Below are 22821 nucleotides of genomic sequence, written 5' to 3' on the forward strand. Positions count from 1 at the left end.
CAATCTCTCAGGATATAAACCCTACACTCTTCTGGGGGAAAAAATTTTAAAAAAGAGATATAATGTTCTTCTAATCTGGCAAGACTCATTAGTTCTGGAGAAGTGGTTCTAAACTTTTATTGATTTGCAGAAAACTCAGCTGGGGAATTTTTCAAAATATAGATTCTCAGCTTCCCAGCAAGAGAGTCTGATTGAAGTCCTAGCTGACTAAGATGTAGGTGGTCCATGAACTACACATCAAGAAACTGTGGTCAGGTGGTTTCACCCCATGAGTTAGGCACTGCAGGCAACTTTGAGTGAACCTCTTTGGGGAGACTACCTCATGAAAGCAATGGCCTCCCCAGAGCTCTCCTAGGTGCCGTCAACTGCTCTACTGCAATATTCCCAGTGTGCTAAACACCCCACACACTCTCTCTTTGGATTGCCTGACATCGGATTCGCCTGGTTCAGCCTCTTGCCTGTTCTTGTTCTGCTAGCATGATCCATGTGCCTGGTGTCCTCACCTGTCTGATGTTGTTCTGAAGATACCATCTTTTGTTCCAGGAGCCACAGGGACTCTTACCTAGGAAACTCTGGATTCTCCTGGGGTCTCTGACATTACACAACCTGTGCACATGTGCTCGCCCCAATCATTTCTTGTCTATCAGCTCTGCTCCTGCCTGAGAGAGATGGATGGATCATATAACCTAATTATTGTTGAATGTAAATGGCAAGGTATTGAGGAACGGGGATGGGGACAAGGTATCACACTTCCCCCCAAACATACAAAGCATTTGTCCCTGAATTTCAAAGTCTTATACTAACCTCTCAGTTAAACTAGGAAACACAGTTAATCAGGCCCCAAAAGAAAGTGTGTATGAATAATGAAAACAAACAAAATATAGATTCCAGAAGGTCTGTCAATAATTGCCAGCTAGATTCTCACTTCACCGTTTAACTATAAATCCATACTCACTAAGGATTGTATCACAGATCATAAATACCTGTTTATATCATGTCACCACATTCAGAATTGCCCCAGAAAATCATTAGCTGGCAAAGAAAGTTTGCAGTTTAGAAGATAATGGTAATAAAATGCTCCTCTCTACATTTCCTACTAACAGCCAAAAGAACAGATAGAAACCTCTAAATATATATATTTTAGCACGCAATCATAAATATCTACCACCCTTCCCAAAGACACATTGCATGAGCTAATTTATATCAGGCTGCTAACTTTTTGTTTCATGCTATATTGACGGGCTTGACAGTTTTTCGAAGAGTTTGTAACTGCAGCAGTGTTGATCTTATTTAAAGAGAATATTAAATCAAATCCCTTGTCATTGGCATAAAATCTCCTATAGCATCAACAAAAGGCGGCAGTTTTCATTGATTCTCTGATACAAAAGACATATGAAGCAGACTGATGCTGTTCCACGAAAAAAAAAAAAAAGCACAATTAAAGCCCCATGAAAACTATTAGTCATTGTAAAGGTCATCATCGACTTTTAATGGCATCCTAAAGGGAAACAATATGCTTCATTTCAACATCAAGGGCAAAGAGAATAAAATACTATATTTCCAGGGTAGGCATAGCAGAGAGTACCAAGAAGCCTTAAATAAATACTTGTTGCATCAAAAGAAAACCCTAATAAAACATAGTTCACATCATTCATTTCATCACCCACATTCATGATGAGGAAATTTCCAGGGGAACAGCTGACGAAAAATGCATGCACACAGCTAGATGTGTGCAGTCATACTGAATGAGCCAATACAGGAAGTGGATTCGCTAACTGGCAAAAGGTTTTCACTCTTCCAGACCAGAGGAGGGACCATTTACTAACTGGGAAGTGAAAACAAGGGTCTGAGCTCCATCTGTGCCACAAATGAGCAGGTCACTGCCCTCTCAGGCCCTCAGCCTCCTTACCTGTAAAGGGATTTAATCTAGTTTCTGTGAATCTTCTCAGATCAACAATAGCAAAAAGATTTACTCTTGCATTAACTCTGATTGTTAGAGTACCATCTTTCTGGATCTCAGTTTCCTTAGTCCTAAAATGAGAGGGGCACTGTGTTGAGAGGATTCTGAATCAGCATCTAGGCACAGCAACACAAAAAGAGTGCCCTGGTGACTTAGCAACATGCTCCAGGGGTGCCAGGGAGGGCACGGCAGCAGCTCAGCCAGCTCTTAGCCCTGAAATGCCAAAACTATGTAAAATTCACCCCAAGCACACTGGAGAGAGTGCCTAATTTATCAAGTGACCTATCTGAGAGAAAATGCTATGTCTTCAACCAAGGTGCTCTACAAAGTTTAGACCGCAGCAGGAGTTGGGGGTAGTGCTTAGTGGTATAGTAGAAAATTGCCATGAAAATAACCAGGAAGCTAACCATTTAAATTCTGTCTATGTTGACTCAGACTTTGGGGCCTTGGAATCTCTTCCAAAATTCTCCTATTTACAGGGAATTTGCTGCTATTTTCATCAAATGTTTTACATTCATTTATTTAATAAGGAATTCCTAAGGACCTACTCCATACAAAGAGCTGTGCTTAGCGGGGCGAGAAAGCCAGCCCATAGTGGTTAAGAGCCTTGGCCCTGGATTGAAACTACCTGGCTTCAAAACCCAGCTCCTCTACCTGCTGTGTGACCTTAGACAAGTTAATTAACTTCTCTGAGCCACAATATTTGAATCTGCTAAAAGAGTATAATACTACAGTCTTCATAGGACTACTGCAAGTTATACACAAGATAACCTTTGTAAAGTGCTCATAGGGTACCTCATTTAGCAACATTATACCTCTGCATAGGCTACTCCTTTAAGGTCCATATATATGTAACTGCCCCCACTTTATCCTCAGAGATTTCTAAAGCACTTCAAAGTCGATGTATCAGAACCCAATTTGTAACCTTCTCTTGTATTCCTACCATCCACTCACTAATAGACTGCATCATACAAACTTGCTGTTTCTGCAGATCCCAAATGGCAAAATGTTGGCAGTTTCATGAGGTTCAACCCAATGGTTCCAAGCCAGAAATCTAGATGTCAACTTCATCTTCTTTAGCTCCTTCAGTGCCTCTCTGTCAAGCCCTGCCAACTGGGTCTCCTCAAAATACCTCAACACTTTCCACTTCTTTTTCCACCACCACCACCACCACACTGACGCAAATCTCTGCCATTTTGCCTGGATGGCTACAATGCCCTGAAAAAAGTCCTCCTTTCACGCCTGCTCCCTCCATCTGTCTGCAACCAGCATGACCTTACAAAATCCCAACCTGATTTTCTTAGCTTCCTGCTTAAAACACTTGAGTAGCTGTGCAAGTTTCAAAGAATAAAGATAGATAAATGGGTAAAAAAGATGTAATATGTATATATAATGGAATATTACTCAGTCATTAAAAAGAATGAAATCTTGCCATTTGGGACAGCATGGATGGACTGAGAGGTATTATGCTAAGTGAAATAAGTCAGACAGAGAAAGACAAATACCATATGATTTCACTTGTATGTGAAACCTAAAAAGCAAAATAAACAAACAAACAAAATAAAAGAAATTCATAAATACAGAAAACAAATTGATGGTCACCAGATAGGAAGGGGGTTAGGGTATGAGTGAAAAGGTGAAAGGATTAAGAAGTACAAAATGCCAGTTATAAAATAGTTATCAGGATGTAAAGTACAGCATAGGGACAACAGTCAATGCATGGTATCAGGGTGATTACTTCATAAGGTATATGTCTAATCATTACATTGCACATCTGAAACTAATATAGTGCATGTCAACTGTAATTGAAAAATAAATTTTAAATAAATACATACATACCAGAAACCTTCAGGGTTGTCTTGGCCTACTGATACCTTCTCTACCCCCCTGGCCTCACCACATTCCCCGCCTGCTCTCTGTACTCCAACCACAGTGACCTTCGTCCAGTTTACAAATGTGCCGGCCACCTCCTTCCTGTTTGAGACTCTGTTCATGCTGTTTCTTGGTCTGGAACTGTCTTCCCATCCCATTCTGCCCTCATATCTCAGCACAAACCTCACTTCCTTACACAGTGCTGGCTTCGTGGAAGTACAACCTGCTCAGCTACACTGGACCCCACACTTGACTGAACGTTCTGCTATTGCCATCTTGAAGTTCTTAATCATTTTGGAACAAGATGCCTTGTATTTTCATGTTGCACTGGGCCCTGCAAATTATGTAGCCAGTCTTGCCCTCAGGGAGTCTTCCCAAATAGTTCAAATGTCTCTTCGCAGTCCCTCACAGTGCCATGTACCTGCCCTATTACAGTTAACATTTTTACACTGATTTGTGAAACTGTGATAACTGTGATGGTTTATCATCCCCATTAGAACGTAAGCCCCATGAATCCAGGGTCCATGTCTGATTTTTGATTTCTACTTCATCCCTAGCACCTAGCGCACAATAGGCAATCAGTAAAAGCTGGCCGGATAAGTGTTTTTATTATCCATCATCATCACTGTTAGCACCCTGAACCATTAAGACTAAGAATCCAGCAGGGAAGATAAAGAAACTATACAACATGGCAATGGATAATTCTCATCAAGTGCTGCTGGAAGAGCACACTCACTTTTGGGGGCGACTATGGAGCTGCAGGGAAGGCTTAGGGGGAGAACTGAAACAGGCTGTTCCTTGGAGGACGGGCTGCATCTGATAAGCAGAGGTCAGGGGAAGGCAGCCCCTCGAATAGAAGAAACAGCGTAAATAAACGCACAAATGTAAGGTTGATAATGGGAACTAATGGTAGATAAAACATTCTGGCATAAGAGCTTAATTTCAGAGGAAAGTCAGTCAAAACTGTGGAAGGCTTGAACCCAGGCTAGGGAGTTCACTTTTTCTTGAAGTAAGTGTGGATGTGATAAATGCAGTGTTTTAAGAAATTAGGATAGTTCCTTATGAAGCCTTAGAAAGTGTGAACATCATTACTCAAATAATTGCATAAAGATGATATTCTAGCTATACAAAGGGAGAAGAACAATGTTTGAGCTCAGCACAATACCTTCTCTTTGCAACCATATGTGAAAATGTGGCTAATAAAAATATGCTCTCATATTATATACAAATGCACGTTAAGCACGCTATACTTTTCAAAGTGCTTTCAAACACACTGCATATAAATGGCTCTCAGCCACCTTTGACGCACCCCTCATCAATTGATCAAGTGCTTGGTCATCCCAACTGACATCTTCCAGCTGGTACTGCTCCAGAAAGACATTTCTCAGATGAAAGACACATACGCATTTTTTCCAGAAGGCAGGAACATATCATCTGCAGCTCTCTGCATCAAAGACTGAGACTGGAAAAGAAAGTGTTTATTCTACTCAGAGTTGTGGTTATTATTGCTTAAATTCACCAAGACAAAGGTGAATTTTTTAAAAAATAAAAAGAATGCCCTTTAACAAATGAATAATTCACAAGTGCCCACGTACTGCGTGCCTGTATAACAGGAACTCAATTGAGCAACAAAAATGCTCTCATTGTGATGTACAATAAGATCCAAGTGCTCGAAAACTGCACTTAACTCATTACTCAGAAACATGTCCATTGCTCAAAATGGATAGCTATTTAATTTCAACTCAAAGACTATAGGAAAAATGACAAGCCTCTGTTTACACACTCCCTATTTAGAATCAACATAAATACAGGTAGATTATGTCTTCCATCTAAGGCAGATCAAAGAACACCACAACATTGTGCAGCCCCGGCACTATTCTGCCCCATTCCCCCAGTCTCCTATCAGAATTCTTGTCATTGCATCAATTTAATCCCCTGCCATTTTAGGTCTCTGCTCGTCAAGCTGAATGAAAAGCACAATAGCTGGCATTTAATGTGACAGCGAACCTTTTTCCAACCTGCCTCCTTTAAAGTAAAAGTTTATCGAATGCACAAAATTCCCTTTACAGCTCATTTGAGATGCATAAACAATCTCACAGACAGAAAAGAACAAAAATAATAATTTGCCCTTTTAAGGAGCTGGGCTGCTTGGGGGAAACGTTGAATTCCAGACCCCGTTAGTAGTTGGACAACCCAGGCCACTCTGCCTCCTCACTCGCCAGGCACACCCGCGGCTGCCCGGGCCTGAGCCCTGTCCAGTTTGCTGTGCCTTTGCATCTCCTTGAAGGCTCTACCTCTCTTGACAATCCCAGAGGGAAAATGCTGCTTCCCCACCCTGCACCACATGCTCCTCCGCACACAAACCCTGGCCATATGCTTACTGCTCACTCCATCTTACATGCTCCCTCTACTCGCTGGGATTTAGAGCACTGACAGCCGTGGGACAAACCTCTAGCTAGAGTCACAATGAATCGAGAGGTGAGAACATATTCTGCACACTCACTCTCGACAAGGATTCCAGAGCTCAAACAGGTAGAGACCAGAAGAAAATCAAATTATGTCAACCTAACCAGAGCAAATCTTGTACTGCCCTAAAAGCTACCAAGTGACACCTCCGCCAGTAGGAGGTATCTTCTGAGTGGGGGAAAGACAGGACACAGAAAGGAGATGCATTTTAAAAGCCTGAGACATCGAGTAGGACGATCTGTGGGTCGAAGAATCCCAAAGTGCATTCTTTCCTCTAATTTCCAATGTCTCAATAAATCAACTGTGGTTCAGATGCTGGGTGGGACCCCAGCACACAGCAGAATAACCATGGTTCATAACCACAGGTATCACTGACGCCTTTGACATGTAAGGCATAGTCAGGGCTTCTAAGTTGTACCACTCGTCAAGACAAAGATGGGAAAAAAAGAACCTCAACCGGCAGTCGATCAACTTGATCCTGATGGGTTAGCCAGGATCTTCTGGCAGTGCCGTGTGGCATTAACAACACATTAATGTAATGAGGAGGCTTCACAGAGCTGTGTTTAGTAATTATTACAGACTAGAAAAAATCCATAACCCTACTAGAACGTTCAAAGAGCTTTCCATATTTGCAGAGAAATTACCCAGGACCACCGACAGTTTAAGAACTAGTCCAGATCTAAATAAACATGAATTAACACAAAATAAATTATATAAGATTTCTTGAGTTTTCAGGAACCTTGCTAAATGTCATGGTTTACCTAATATTCAAGACAAAGTACTACTTTGCCCCAGTCACAAAATATCCTCAAAGATAACTGTATATTCTATATTTAAACGTTCTAATTGTGACTGAAATCACAAAGTCTCTGATCTTGTACATGGGTGAGGTTTCTCAAGTCAAAGTATTTATGTCATTGACTTATTTTTTCTCTCTCTCTTCCTCCCTCCCTCTCTTTCTCTCTCTCATTCTTAAATCTGAACTGCAAAATTGCTACACACAGAGCTTCATGAAGAATTGATGGCAACAGAAGTCACACAAGGCCTCTCTGGCTTCCAGGAAAGAAACCTGTCTGGAATAATGACCTCAAAAATCTCCCTTGTCATAATCTCAGCTACATAATACTTCAGAATGTTGATTGTTTTGCACAGCGCCACCCACCAATGACCAAGGCCAATTCTACTCATGACTTTTGCTAGCCACCGGGACAAATGCATTGTCAACCCAGATGCCTGGAAATGTCTGCTCCTTCTCCTTGATTCAAATGTTCAATTCACACCCATCATCAACTATGTTACTATAACATATTTTCATCTTAAAGATTCCTTTAGTCCTGCATGAAGTAGGGGGTGACTCATCTTAGATAAATCACATACACGAAGTACTTCTTTTTAGCCAATGGAGGCCAGTGAATCCCTTCAGGGACCACTCAGATTAACAACTTTATATTCTTCAACCCTTACTTCAGACCTCTAACTCATTAAGCCTCAGTATATTAGTATTATAGGGATCCCTGATTCATTTTAAAAATAAGAAAACTGAGGTCCACACAGGCTAAGTAATTTAACTCTTAGCCTCACAGAAAATGTCACTAAATCAGCACAGAAAGTAGTTTCCTTGACTACTGAGATCTGAAGAATGTTTATGAACAGCGTCAGTAAAGACATAGTTGAAGTGGGGGGAGTGGGGGGAGTGAGGGGGTAGAGGGGAGTTGTTTCACACCAGAGTTGTTTCCTGTCTACAAGTGCGGCCTTTGCCTCCTACACTTCCCTGGTGTTCCCGTCTAGGGCTGGCAAGAATCTCCATCAACTCTCAGAATGTGCTGTTCACATACAGGAACCACTCCTCTCATGCATATAGAAAATGGAATTCTCAACCTTCTGTCTTAGTCAAAGAAACCCAAACTAGCTGATACAAAGGACAAGATTTGTTTTAAGCCTCCACTCTCCCTAGTTGCAAAGTGGGCTTCAGCCTGCCCAAATTCTCTGAACTGCCTCCCCCCAAAACATACACATCCCAAAAGTGAGCCCCTCCAAGAGCAAACCCTGTGGCCCCAATCCTTGGGAACAAGAGCAAATACATCCTGGGGCTTTGAATATGAGGAGACTGGAATCCTCAGTCAGGGCCAGGAGGAAAATCGAACCCTTGAAAATTGCAAAGCAAAAAATGCCAAAAGAGATTCTTCACTGTCACAGCTGCTTACCATAGAAATCTCTCCTCATTTGGGGATGACATCGGCAGACCTGATTTTTTGTCACCAGTCACTCTGTACTTGCTTTAATTATGCAGCACACCAACAGAAATTTTCTTTCTGATCACATAAATCACATCTCTGTGACACCAGGCTCAATAGGCACCGCTAGAACAATGTGGTGAGAGCTATCGACTCCATCGCTCAAGTCCACAAGGTGTATCATTTAGCCAAGAGTGATAATTAGACGCAGAATATACTGAAAACTGTCAATAGGCATGTCAATAGGAGAACTCTTAGCATCTAACACCTAGTGAATCAATGGTGTTTTTCAGCTATAAAAATCAAGAAAATGATAGCTTTCAAATGAATGGTGGAAAGGAAACAGGAGCCTCCTTGGGGAGGAATAAAACAGCTCAATTTTCCCATACTGAGAGCCTCTCCAACTACTTCACTCAATGGAAAAGGTCACAGAACATTACAGCAAAATATCTCTGAAACAAGATGTACAACAGCGCTGGGACATGACATGCTGCCTGGGTACCCCACTAAGGCCTCACTATCTTTGACCTGACAGGAGCAGCAAATGGGTCAGATGGCAGACCAGAACCAAAGGGGGAGGTCGAGAGAGAGGGAAAGAAGATGGTGATTCAGCTGCAGGGGGAAGAAGTGTATCCCATTCAAGCAAAAATGAGACTACGTGCAGGGGTTGGGGTGTCTGAGACCAAGTACAGAGGAAGTAGGCACTTGGACTGAGTGCTGCTGAAAAGACAGACAGCCTCTTAGCAATGCTCAATTACATTTCACGATCAATGCAAATATTATGAGACAATACTTATATGCTATTCTAAGTAGTCGGCATATATTACCTCACTTAATCCTCATGACAGCTCTGTGTAATAGGTAACATGATTAGCCCCATTTTACAGGTGAGGTAAATTAAGGCACAGGGGGGTTAAATAATTTGCCCAAAGCCGCACAGCTAGTAAGCAACAGAACCTAAATTTGCATGCACTGAAACTGAGCTCTCACACAGCATGCTACACCGTGAGAGTCAGGCAGCACTCAGTTACACCCTTTTAACAAGAGAGGCGACAGCCTAACCTCTGTGAAAGGCCAAATGGTACCATGGCCTCTGGGCAAGTCTTGGGACTTCTCTGGGTGTCTGTTTCCTCATATGTGGAAGGGAGGCCTTGATCATGAGACCTGTAGAGTACATTATAATACAATGAGTTCACCAAGTGGCTTTACACATTCTCATCCACAGCCTGAAAACTGCACCATCATTTCATTTTACAGACACATAAACTGAGCCTTAGGGAAGTTTTGTAAAACGCCTCTGACCACACAGCTATGGGTGGTGCTAGAACCTGGTGATTCTGACTCTCAGACTGCATTCTCCATCACCACATTAAACTGAAGGCTGCAAGAAGGCTTTGCGCATAAAGTGCCAGGAATGAGGGAGTAGTATATTTGGTAAGTCCTCAGTAAATGATAGGAGCAGTGGGAAGGGCAAAGAGCAGGAGAAGGAGGAGATAGAGGGAAACAGAGGTGGAAGTAAAAAGAGCTGGGAAAAATATACGCATTAGTGTACATCTGGACAAGATTGCAAATAACTTTAGCCATTAACAAATCAAGAGAATGTATATGAGCTGCTACTTCTAGTTTCAATCTAATATGCTAATTATTTAGCCTACTATTAGTATTCTCTTTAAGTGCTCTTATATTAAAATGTTGGGGTATTTTTTAATCAAACAAAGCAATAAAACTAATTTTAAGTAACATTTATTAAACTTCTACTATATGCCAGGTTCTGAGCTCGGGTCTCTCATTTTTATTTTTTACAGCTTTATTTAAATAAAATGGATAATTTGTTCCTCATACTTACAGTGTTCAATGAAATTTTTTTTCAATTATAGTTGGTATACAATATTAGTTTCAGTTGTACAGCATAATGATTAGAAATCTATATAATTCACAAAGTGATCCCCCCAATAAATCTAGTGCCCCTCTACCTCCTTACATATTACATTATTGGCTATATTCCTTATGTTATACTTTATATCTCCATAACTATTTTGCAACTATCTATTTGTACTTCTTAATCCATTTTTCATCAACCCCCCACTCCCATCTAGTGACCCTCAAAATATTCCCTGTATCTATGAGTTTGTTTCGGTTTTTGTTGTTATTGCTGTTGTTTGTTCTTTAGATTCCACATGTGCGTGAAATCACATGGCATTTATCTTTCTCTATATGACTTACTCCATTTAACTGTCCTTTGACTCAAGATCAGGGGTCCCCAATCCCTGGGCCACAGACTGGTACCAGTCCGCGGCCTGTTAGAAACCAGGCCACTCAGCAGGAGGTAAGTGTCAGGCAAGCGAGCAAAGCTTCATCTGTATTTGCAGCTGCTCCCCAGCGCTAGCATCACCGCCTCAGCTCCACCTCCAATCATCAGGCATTAGATTCGCATAGGAGTACTGGTCCCTGGTGCCAAAAAGGTTGGGAACCACTGCTCTAAACGATAGCTTTGCTGGATAAAGTAATCTTCATTGTAGATCCTGGGTTTTCAACACTTTAAATATTTTGTGCCAAGCCCCTCTAGCCTGCAAAGTTTCTTTTGAGAAATCAGCTGATAGTTTTATGGGTGCTCCCTTGTATGTAATCATTTTTCTTTTGCTGCTTTTAAGATTCTCTCTTGGTATTTAACCTTTGGGATTTTAATTATGATGTGTCTTGATGAGGGCCTCTTTGGGTTCATCTTTTTTGGGACTCTGAGCTTCCTGGGGTTGTATCTCTATTTCCTTCACCAGGTTAGGAAAGTTTTTCATCATTATTTCTTCAAATAGGTTTTCAACTTATTGCTCTCTCTTCTCCTTTTAGTACTTCTATGATCTAAATGTTGTTATCTTTGATGTTGTCCCATATGCTCCTTAAATTATCTTCATTTTTGGGAGGGATTCTTTTTTCCTGTTGCTGTTCTGATTAGTTGTCCTCTGCTACCCCATCCTCTAAACTGGTGATTCGAAGTTCCACTTCATCCACTCTACTGATTCCCTCTAATATACTCATCATCTCAGATACTATATTCCTCATTTCTGTCTGGTTCCCTTTTATAATTTCCATCTCCATTTTTATGCTTTTTTATATTTGTGTTAAAGTTCTCATTGAGTTCATCTACTCTTCCCCTAAGTTCATTGAGCATCCTTATAACCAATGTTTTGAACTCTGCATCTGATAGATTGCTTGACTCCATTTTTACTAGAGCTCTATTCTTTCATGTAGGACATGCTTCTTTGCCTCCCCATTTTGGCTGCCTTTCTGTGTCTCTCTCTATGTACTTAGTAAAGCTCCTATGTCTTCCAGTCTTATTAGCATGACTTTATGTAGTAGGCATCCAGTGCCACAATCCTGGGAGGGGTCCAGCTACAGGCCAAGTTTAACTCCAGCCTATGCCCCTCCGGGGTCACCTGGTAAGATACAGCAAGCGATCCCCAGATGGCTGATACCTGTGCTGTGATTTTGTTACCTCAAGAGGTCATGCCAGAAACTGAGGTTGGGTGCCACCAGTGTGGGGCTTGGAGCTGCTCAGCAAGGGGCACAGAACATGCTGAGGACACCACTGGATGTGTCTTGGGAAGGGCTGCAGTTCGCGACGGGTAGAGTTTCAGGGAGTCCTCTGGTCAGAGCAACTCTGTTATCCAATTTGATGTTATCTCAGCTATGGCTATGCCTGCATCCCCACACTGGGAGGGGGTAGGCTCAACAGAGGAATAACAGATGCCACCAGCACTTCTTCCCAGGAGAAAGCTAGGCCTCCGGCCCTCACCCTGACGCTCAACAACTCAACATCCTCCTGTATGTCCCTGGTGTCCCTGCTTCTTCTCTTGTCCCCTAGAGTCTAAGACATAAGCTAATTATGTTACTCCTCTACACAAAACCATCCAATGCTTCTTATCTCACCCAGAAAAAATACCAAAGCACTCACTATAGTTCACAAAGACTCCTAAAACTTCACTCCAGCTCATTAAACACACTTCTTCTCAGGGCTTTGCATTTGCTATTCCCTCTGTCTGAAGTGCTCTTCTATTAAATCCTCCAAAGGGAGGATTTTTTTCTAATTCTTCTGGTCTCAGGACAAATATTTCCCTCACCAGAGAATTCTTACCTAAACATGCTACCTGTCAGTTGCTTACTATCTGTTTATTTTCTGCTTCCTCTATCTACAAAGCAAGCTTCAAGAGGTGGTGGCTTCGTTTTAGTCATTGCTGAACTACAGGGCCTTGAACTGTGCCTCCTACACAATAGGCTCCCAGCCTATTATGATTATCTGAATAAGTGAATGAATCTAGATGCACAAGAAAAAAAATTGAATATCAGTGATAAAATTAGTCACTGGTTCAGCCACTTAATTCTAAGCATTTTTGGTGAGTAGAGTTGGACATTTCCCCCAATAAGCATGGAGGTCAATCTGATTAAAAGGTATTCACCATGAAAAATAAGAGTTATGTTAAGGCAGGAATCCAGCTGAAGACCCATGTTCCCTAGAAGGAGTCTGTACAATCAAAATATCCCAAATCACCGAAAATGAAAGAGTGAAGAGAATGCCAGAAGCACATCCTCACTGCTATCCCCATTTCCAGCCTTACAAAGGAATAAAAGAAAGCTATTTATGGGAGTTCATGTTCTGGTAATGATGAAGTAACTAGTATCAGACTAACTCTCCCACAGGTAAAAGTTATGAACTCTGAAGAAAATATAAGCAATGACTGCCTACCAAAGCAGGCAGGAATCGAGCAAATTCATTGACCTTTACTAAAGAAGTGAACCATATTTGGTGATATCTATGTTTACATGGCTTTTCCCTTGAGACAACTTTGCTCTCTGCAGTGCACATAGAAGCTAGAACTCAAGAAGAAAGCTGAAATCTCTCTAGCTTTAAAAGCCAGAGAGCAGGGTAATCAAAGTGGTTGGAAACTGTAAAGGGAAATATGAGAGCAGAGAAATGATAGGAGTAGAAAATCTGTACACACCCTCCTCACAAATCCTTAGCTTACTCCTGAACCAGGGGGACACAAGGGAAGTCCATATAGTCTGGCAGAAACTAACATTGAAAGGCTGAAAAAAGCTACCAGGGACTTCGTAAGCTGTCCGTCATACAGGAGTCAGTTTGGAGTTTTAATTCTGACGAGGTAAATACGTTGGTCTTTATATCAAAATCTCTAAAGGGAAACACCTTAAAAGTACAGGCAATGCCTAAGCATTACGATTTTGCACTAAGACCAATAGCAAAATTGAAACTGAGCTGCCATTCTTAAGAATATGTGCAAATAAGCCTCCTCAAGTTCAAGGTATCAGCCAGTAATTCAGTTGCAAAAATCAATCTATTATAAAAGTCAACACTTTTAAGAAGAATGTAACAAAATCCAGAATCTTTGCAACATTTTATCACAATGTCTTTTATACAATGAAAAATACTAGGCATGTAAAAATGTGATTAATCGTCAAAAGAAAAATCAAGCAAGAGAAACAGATCTAAGACAATACAAATGTTTAGACTTTAAAGAATTATTATAAATATTTTTAAGGAATTAAAAGAGCATCACAATAAGTAAACAAATGGGGAATCTCAACATATAATTAAAAGAGCATCACAATAAGTAAACAAATGGGGAATCTCAACATATAATTCTAAGCTACAAAGAAGTAACCAAATAAAATTATATAATAAAAGTATCTAAAATGATTTAAAAAAAAAAAAAAAAGATTAGAACAAATGAGCAGAGTCTCGGTCAAATGTAGGGCACTATCAAGGGGTCTAACATATGCAATTGGAAGATGAGAAGAGAAAATGAGGCAAATCCAATATTTGAATAAATAAAGGACATAAATTTTCCAACTTTGGGGTAAAAAAAAAAAAAACAACAACATACTGACCAAAAAGTCGTCATAAACCCAAAGCTGGATAAATACAAAGAAAACCACACTAAGGCTCTGAATGCAAAAGATGAAAAAGAAATCTTAAAAGTATCCAGAGGAAAAAGATACATTAAATTTATAGGACAACAAAACAATTGATGGCTGGCTTGTTATTAGAAATGGATCTCAGAAGTTAATTGAAAAAGATCTTTAAAATACAAAAGAAAAAATAAATCATCAATCCCAAATTTCATATCAAAAATATCCTTCAAAAATGAAGATAAAATAAAGGTTTTTACAGATAAATGAATACAGACAATTCATCTCCAGCTGACCTTCATTACACTAAATTATGCTTAACAGAAGTGTTGCCAGATGGAAATTTTTACCTATTGGAAGAAGAACATCTAAAGTAATAAATATTTATATAAAAATCATTTTTTTCTTAATCTTAAATGTAACTGAGAGTTTAATACAAAAATTACAACAATGTGTCACAGGGTTTATATTATAGATGCAAAAGTGAATAACATAATAGCACCACAAGAGGAAAAGGTAAATAGAATGGATTAAACTGTTGCAAAGTTGTTACATTTATGTAGAGTTGTACAATATTAACTCTGAGTAGGCTGTGGAAAATGAAGCTAAATTGGGGATGCAAATTTTAATCTCTAGAAAAAATGCTAAAACAATAATTTTAAAGCTACATGGGAAATTAATATAACTAAAAATCATTCTATTTATCTAAAAGAAGGCCAAAAAACCAAGAAGAGTAAAGAAAGTAAAAGCAGATGGGACAAATAGAAAATACCTTAAAAAATGTTAGACTTAAGCCTAAACTTATCAATAAATATGTGATGCAAACGACTAAATGCTATAATTAAAAAGAAAAGATCGTTGACCTGAATAAAACAAAACTGCTTAACTGAATGCTATATACAGAGATGTATGTATAATATAAATACACATAAAGGTTGAAAGTGAAAAAATGGAAAACTGTATTTGTATTCTGGAAAATATAAGTTTAAAAAAGCTGAAACGGATACACCAATATCAAAAAAAATAAACTTCAAGAAATGAGTACTACTAGAGATTTAAATAGAGATATTACATAATGATTAAGGGATCAGGTCATCAGGAAGACATACAAATCATAAATGTTTGTGCACTTATATACAAAAAACTTCACAATAGATAATGTAAAAACCATAGATAATATACAAACTGGCAAATTCATAATTATGGTTAAAGGATTAATAGCCCTCTCTAAGTAATTGATAGAACCACATGGCAACAAAATCCAGTAAGAATATAGTAGATTTGAAAACACTGCTGAAAAAATTATTCGAACTGATATTTATAGAACACTATACCCAATAACTGTAGAATATACATTATTTTCAAGTACACAAGGTCTATTTATAAAGATAAACCATTAGCTGTGCCATAAAATGTCTCAATGGATATTCAAATATTGAAATTTTAAACAGTATATTCTCTGAAAAAAAGAATTTAGAATTCAATAAAGTATAAGATATCTAGACAATCTGAAATAAAAATTATAACAATTCACTTCTTTAAAAATCATGAATCAAAGAAGAAATTGCAAGGAGAATTTGAAAATATTTTTAATTGTATATTAATAAAAAAAAACAGCATAATCTAATGGATACAGCTAAAGTGATGGCAGAGGGAGTTATTTATAGCTTTAAATACTTATATTATAAAATTAAAAGTTTAAAACCATGACCTAATTTTACATATTAGAAAAAAAAATACCAAAGCATATACAAAGAACCAATGAAATGAAAAAGAACTGACCATAGAGAAAATCAACAAAAACAAAAGCTCGTTCTTCTAAAACATTAATAAAATTGATAAACCCAAGAGAAAATCTTCATGACTTTGAATTAAACAAACATTTCTTATATACAACACAAAAAGTATTATCTGTAACAGAAAAAATGATATTTTGGACTGAAGCAATATGTAAAACTTTTTCAATTCAAAACATACCATTAGAAAAAAAAATAAAGATAAGACAAGAGTAGGAAACAATATTTACAAATTATATACCTCATATAGAAATTATCTCCACAATATATAAAGAATACTTACAATTCAATAATAAAAAGATGCATAGCCCAATTTTAAAATAGACAAAGGATCTAAATAGATACTTGACAAAGAAGATATGTAAATGGCCTAAGAAACAGATAAAGAGCATTCTACATTGTCAGTCACTACAAAAATGCAAATTAAAACCACAGCAAGATATACCATCACACTCATTAGAATGGCTAAAATTAAATTTAAAAAAAGATAAACAATAACAAATGTTGGGCAAATGTGGAACAAATTGGAACCCTCATACACTGATGGTGGGAATATAAAATAGTGTAGCCATTTACAAAATCGGTATAGCAGTTTCTTAAAAAGTTAAAGATAAATTTACCATACAACCCAGCAATGCCACTTCTAGGTGTCAACCTCACTGAAAGGAAACATACATCAACACAAAGACTTGTACATAAATATTTATAGCAGCATTATGCATAATGGCCTCAAACTGGAAACACCCTAAATATCCATCAACTGATAAACTTAATGATCTATATCCATGCAATGGAACACTATTCAGCAATAAAAAGGAACAGAGTATTGAGACATGCCATATATGCATGAATCTCAGAAACATTATCCTAAATGAGAGAAGCCAGGCACAAAAGATCATATACTGTATGATTGCATTTGTATGAAATGTCCAGGAAATGCAGATAAATAAAAACAGAGACTAGTTTACTGGTAATTTAGAGCAGGAGGTGGGAACAGTGAGTGACTGCAAATGGGCAGCAGTAATTTTTAGAGGTAATAAAATGTTCTAATATTAGATTGTGGTGATGGAATAGTATTAATGCATTTATTACTAAAATTCACCAAACTGTGCATTTAAAATGGGTAACTTTTATGGAATGCATTTTTACCTCGATAAAGCTGCTTGAACGACTGATAAACCCCTAGGCAAGAGACTAAACAAGAAAAAAAGAGAAGAAGAAAACCAATTCAGGAATGGAAGAAGGTTATCACTAAAGAGTTTATGGACATTAAAAATGATAATAATGGAACACTGTGAATAACTTTATGTTCAACAATTCAACAATTAGAGGACCAAACAAATTTCTTGACAATGCAGCTTAAGCTTAAAGAAACTGACACACACAAAATAGAAAATCTCAATAGCCTTATATTTATTAAAGAAATTAAATTCATAATATATTTAAACTTTCTAAAAATGAAATCAACAGGCTCAAAGGATTTTATTGCTGAATTCTATCGAAAAATTTAAGGTAAAAATAATAGAAAAATTACACACTCACTTTCAGAAAATAGAAAAGGAAGGAATACTTTTCTACTCAGTTTGAGGCAAGTATAATACACCCATATATGACAGATACGCAAGAAAAAGAATTACAGACTAATTTCTATCATGAACATAGACTCAAAACCCTTAACAAAATATTAGCAAGAGTCTATGGCCATGCCACCCTGAACAAGCCTGATCCCATCTAATCTTGGAAGCTAAGCAGAGTTGGGCCTGATAAGTACTTGGATGGGAGATCACCTAGGAAGACCAGGTACTGTATGTGTAAAAAATAAAAAATAAGAGATTGTAAACTGACAAGATTTTTGTAATCTGTGAGGTCAACCAAGAGTTGTCCCACCTAAAAATAATAATAATAATAATAATAATAATAAAATAAAAAAACATTAGCAAACTGAATCCAGAAATATACAAAAAGAATAATACATCATGACCAAGTAATGTTTATTCCAGGAAAACATGTTGAATTTAACCTTAAAAATCAACAAATTATATTCACAATGTAACAAGAAAATAAAGGAGAAAACCCATACAATCATTTCAATAGAAGCAGGAAAAGCATTATATGAAATTCACACCCTTTCATGATAAACTAGGAATAGGAAGGAACTCCCTCAACGTGATAAAGGGCACCTAAGAAAATCTATACCCAACAAAATACACAATGATAAAATACTGAACACTTTCCTTCTAAAATTGGGAGCAAGAATGTCTATTCTCCTTCTATTTGGCACTGTAATGATGGCCCTAGACAGGGCAATAAGATGAGAACAAGAAACAAGGACATAAAATTGGAAGGAAGTATAAACTGTTTCTATTCCTACATTATACGATCGATGGCTTACACAGAACCTCCTAACAAATTTTATAGAACTAAAAATACTAAGCGAATTTAGTAAGGTTGAAGAATACAAGCTTAAAACACAAAAATCAAATATATTTCATTTTCATATTTCTACATACTAAAAGCAAAATACTGAAAAATGAAATATTTTACAATTCCACTTATAATGGCATCGAAAACATAAAATGATAACAAAAAAATAAAAGACATGTTAAGATGTCTACACTAAAAGCTACAGAACATATGAGTACATGGAAAGATGCAATCTTTTTTGGATTGGAAGATTTAATATTTTTAAGATGTCAATTTTCCACAAATTGATCTACAGATTCAATGAATGCAATTTGAACCATGAGCGCACACGTATTTTTTTGTAGAATCTGACAAGTTGATCCTCAAATTTACACAGAAAAGCAAAGAACCCAAAAAAAGGCAAAGACTCTTAAAAAGAAATACAAATTTGGAGGATTCATATCCCCTGGTTTCAAGACTTACTATAGAGCTACAGTAATCAAAACAGTATGGCACTGGCATAAGGATAAAAATACAGACCAATGAAACATAACAAATAACCTAGAAACAGACTCACATATTTATGGTCAATCGATTTTTGATAAAGTTTCCAAGATAACTGAATAAGGGAAGTATAACTGAAAAGAATAAAGGAAGCTGAAAAAACTACATAAGCATATGAAAAACAATGACTCTCAATTCTAAACTCACAGAAGTGAAAATTAATTCATCATTGATTGAAGACTTAAGCATAAAAGCCAAAATTCTAAAGCTTCCAAAAGAAAACAGAGAATAACCTCATAACCTCAAAGGCAGCAAAGATTTCTTAGAACACAGAAAATACTAATTTCCCTCCTTACTACCACCCCCCAAAAAAGAGATACATTTATATTTATCAAAATAGAAACTTTCTGCCCATCAAACGGCATCATTAAGGAGATGAAAGGGTAACCTAAAGACTGGAAGAAATTTTTGAAATAAATATAAATACAGATGTAATATAGATATCTGACAAAAGACTTGTAAGAATATATAAAGTACTCTACAAATCGATAACCAAAAAATAACTCAATTTTTTAAGTGGGGAAATATTTTAACAGTCCATTCACAATATATGATAAATGTCCACTTAACTCATGAAAAGATACTCAGTATCATTAGTCATCAGGAAAATATATTAAAACCATAATGAGATACCATTTCATACCTATTGCAATAAATAAAGTTAGAAAGACTGACAACACCAAATAGTGAAAAGGATGTAGTGTAACTGGAAATCTCACACATTCCTGGCAGAAGTGTATATGGTACAATCACACCGGATAGGTGTTTTGCCAGTTTCCTCAAATTTATACCAATATCTATCTAACAATTGCACTCCCAAGTATTCATCCAATAGAAATAAAAACCTAGATCTACACAGAGACTTTCATATGAATGCTCTTAATAGCTTTATTCATAATAACCAAAAATTACAAACGACCATCAACAAGAAAATGAATAAATTATTAAATAGTCATACAACGGAATAACACTTCTGATATTGACAACATGGGTAAATCTCAGAAATGTTTTTTTGAAAAAGAAACAGACACATGAGTACATACTACCTGATCCCATTTATATGAAGTCCACAAACAAGACAGTTGTATCCAATAGAAGATGTATAAAGTAGCAAAAGGGAAGTTTCTGAAATGATAGAAATGTCCTATATCTTAATTGGGATGCAGATCCATAGTACATACATTTATTAAAATCATTTTACAGTACATGTAAGATCTGTGCATTTCACTTCATCTGAAATCTTCCTCTATTTAAAAATACATGCTAAAATAAAATTAAATTTGCTTAAAAAATATTTTTAAAAGCTAGTTGGGTAGGATCATCTCCATTATCCTGTGGTAACAAACACCCTCTAAGTCTCAGTACCTTAAGCAGAAGTCAGCCTGTTGACCAAACACAGTCTGCTGCCTGTTATAAATAAACCTTTATCAGGACATATTCGCACCCATTTGTTCATATATTTTCTATGTGTAAAAAAGTTGAGTAGATGTGACAGACTATATGGCCTGCAAACTAAAAGTCTAATATGTTTTCTACCTGGCCCTTTACAGACAACTTTTGTTTTTTACCCCTGGCTTGAAACCATAAAAGTTTCTTGCTCATGATCCATATTAATTAGAAGTGAGCTAGGAGTTCTGCTTCATGTCATCCTCATTGTAAGATCTAGCTGATAGAGCAGATTATCTGGGATGATGTTGTCACTGTGATGAGAGAAATGAGCAAGTTCTGAAGGATCTTACACCAGCAATAAAATGATCTAGCTCCACAGTAACATATCATTTTCCTTAAAATTCCTGGGCCAGAACTATTCACATGACCCCATTCACACACATGACCGCATTCCCACAAGGGGACCAGAAAACACAATCCCACATTTATTTATATATGTGCCTGGAAGTGGAGGAGAACTGGGCTATTTGCCAAATAGCACTAATGACTACCACAATAAAACTTAGAACCAATCAGTCCAGGTGTTTATTTCCCACAAACATGTACAACCCTGAAATATTGCCCTACTGAGTAGAAGTTCTAATCATAAAAATTCTAAAAGTTGCCCCTCACTCTACCCTTTGGCTCCCATGTTACTGGTTAGGGAATCCGGCATTGTTTTCTGCCTTCATAGATCTAGAATGCAAATCTGACTAACCATCACCTTTGCATTTAATAGGGGTTCCAGTCCTCGAGAGGTAGTCAACACAGAGTCTGCCATACCTCTAAGACCTTCCAGCTTGACACTGGTTCAATTTTGTTGCACTGGAATACAGCGTATAATTACCCATGCACATTGTACTATTTCTGGAGTCCGTCCATTCTCTTGCCCCTGTGGTTTCCGCTGTGTGGAATACACACTCACCCTTTAAGACTCAGCACAGTCATTATCTTGTCCACAGAGCCTGCTATGACCACCAGTGAGAGAAAACTTTGCTACTATTATATCAGACCCAAAGTCCCCAAACTGCTGCTATTGTACCAGACCCAAAGTACCTAATCACAGTACTTAGTCAATCAGGTTAAATGACAGCTAACTTACATTGTACTCATTGGGGACAAGCACTTTTCTAAGCACTTTTCATGTATCACTTCATTTAGTTCTCATAACGATCTAGAGGTAGTACTACTATCATCTTTATTTTACAGATAAGGACACTGAGGTGTAGGGACATTAATTAATTTTTGCAAGGTCTCACAGGTGGCAGAACTGGGGTATGGCTGGTAGGCTCCAAGGCATAATCTTAACCACTCGATTATCCTGCATCTCAACATTGAGAGCAGAGCTGTCTCCCTTTGAGAGTGTAAGGCAGGGATCCCCAACCCCAGGGCCGCGGACCGGTACCTGATCTGTGGGCTCTTAGGAGGAACCAGGCTACACAGCAGGAGGTGAGCAGCTGGCAAGCTAGTGAAGCTTCCTCTGTATTTGAGGTGCTCTCCAGTGGTACCATCACCACCTCAGCTCCACCTCAGATCATTAGGCATTAGATTCTGGTAGGAGCACTGGTCCCTGGTGCCAAAAAGGCTTGGGGCTGCTGGTGTAAGTCACTAGGCAGCAAAAGTAGCTACTCATTCCTTTTTCTTTACTCCCAGGGCCTGAATCCTAGGTATTTAGACAATAGTAGCTGCTTAAATCAAGGTTTATTTGGATGAAAAAAATGAGACCCTGGATTCTGCAAACCAACTTTCTGCAAATAAAGTAATCTTGACTAGTGACATTTAGGAAGTGGGCAGATAATTACCATACATACCTTTTCCTGGATTCCAGCCCTTCCTCCAAGGCTGCTGGCCAACTTGGGAATGGAGAGGAAAGGTCTGAATTATAGATCATTAGAAAACAAGTTCCTCTAAGTTGGGACAAGCATCTATCCAATCATTCAGGAACGTTTACAGAATCCTGACTGTTTAGAAATGTGAGAACTTGACTTTGTGCAGAAAATGGCACAAAGCTTTCCTAAAAGTTTTTCCTTCCTCACATAATTATGCTTTAAATTCTTAATAGCTATAATTATGGAAGATGGCATTGTCATGCCTGTAATTTTTCCTATCCCCCTTGGTATTTATTGATGATAAATGGCTTTATTTAAAAATAATGATAATTACCTTGTTTGGTTGTATA

General features: G+C 37.8%; 1 protein-coding gene and 1 pseudogene across 1 annotated transcript in view; one reads left to right on the plus strand and one right to left on the minus strand.

Annotated features, from left to right (window-relative positions):
- Positions 1-22821, minus strand: part of LRMDA (leucine rich melanocyte differentiation associated) — a 977871-nt gene that overhangs the window by 633745 nt on the left and 321305 nt on the right. The window lies entirely within an intron of this gene.
- On the plus strand, positions 17941-18059 carry LOC118604903 (annotated as a pseudogene).

Source organism: Rousettus aegyptiacus, unplaced genomic scaffold (genome assembly GCF_014176215.1).
Source record: "Rousettus aegyptiacus isolate mRouAeg1 unplaced genomic scaffold, mRouAeg1.p scaffold_m13_p_6, whole genome shotgun sequence".
Lineage (NCBI taxonomy): Eukaryota > Metazoa > Chordata > Mammalia > Chiroptera > Pteropodidae > Rousettus > Rousettus aegyptiacus.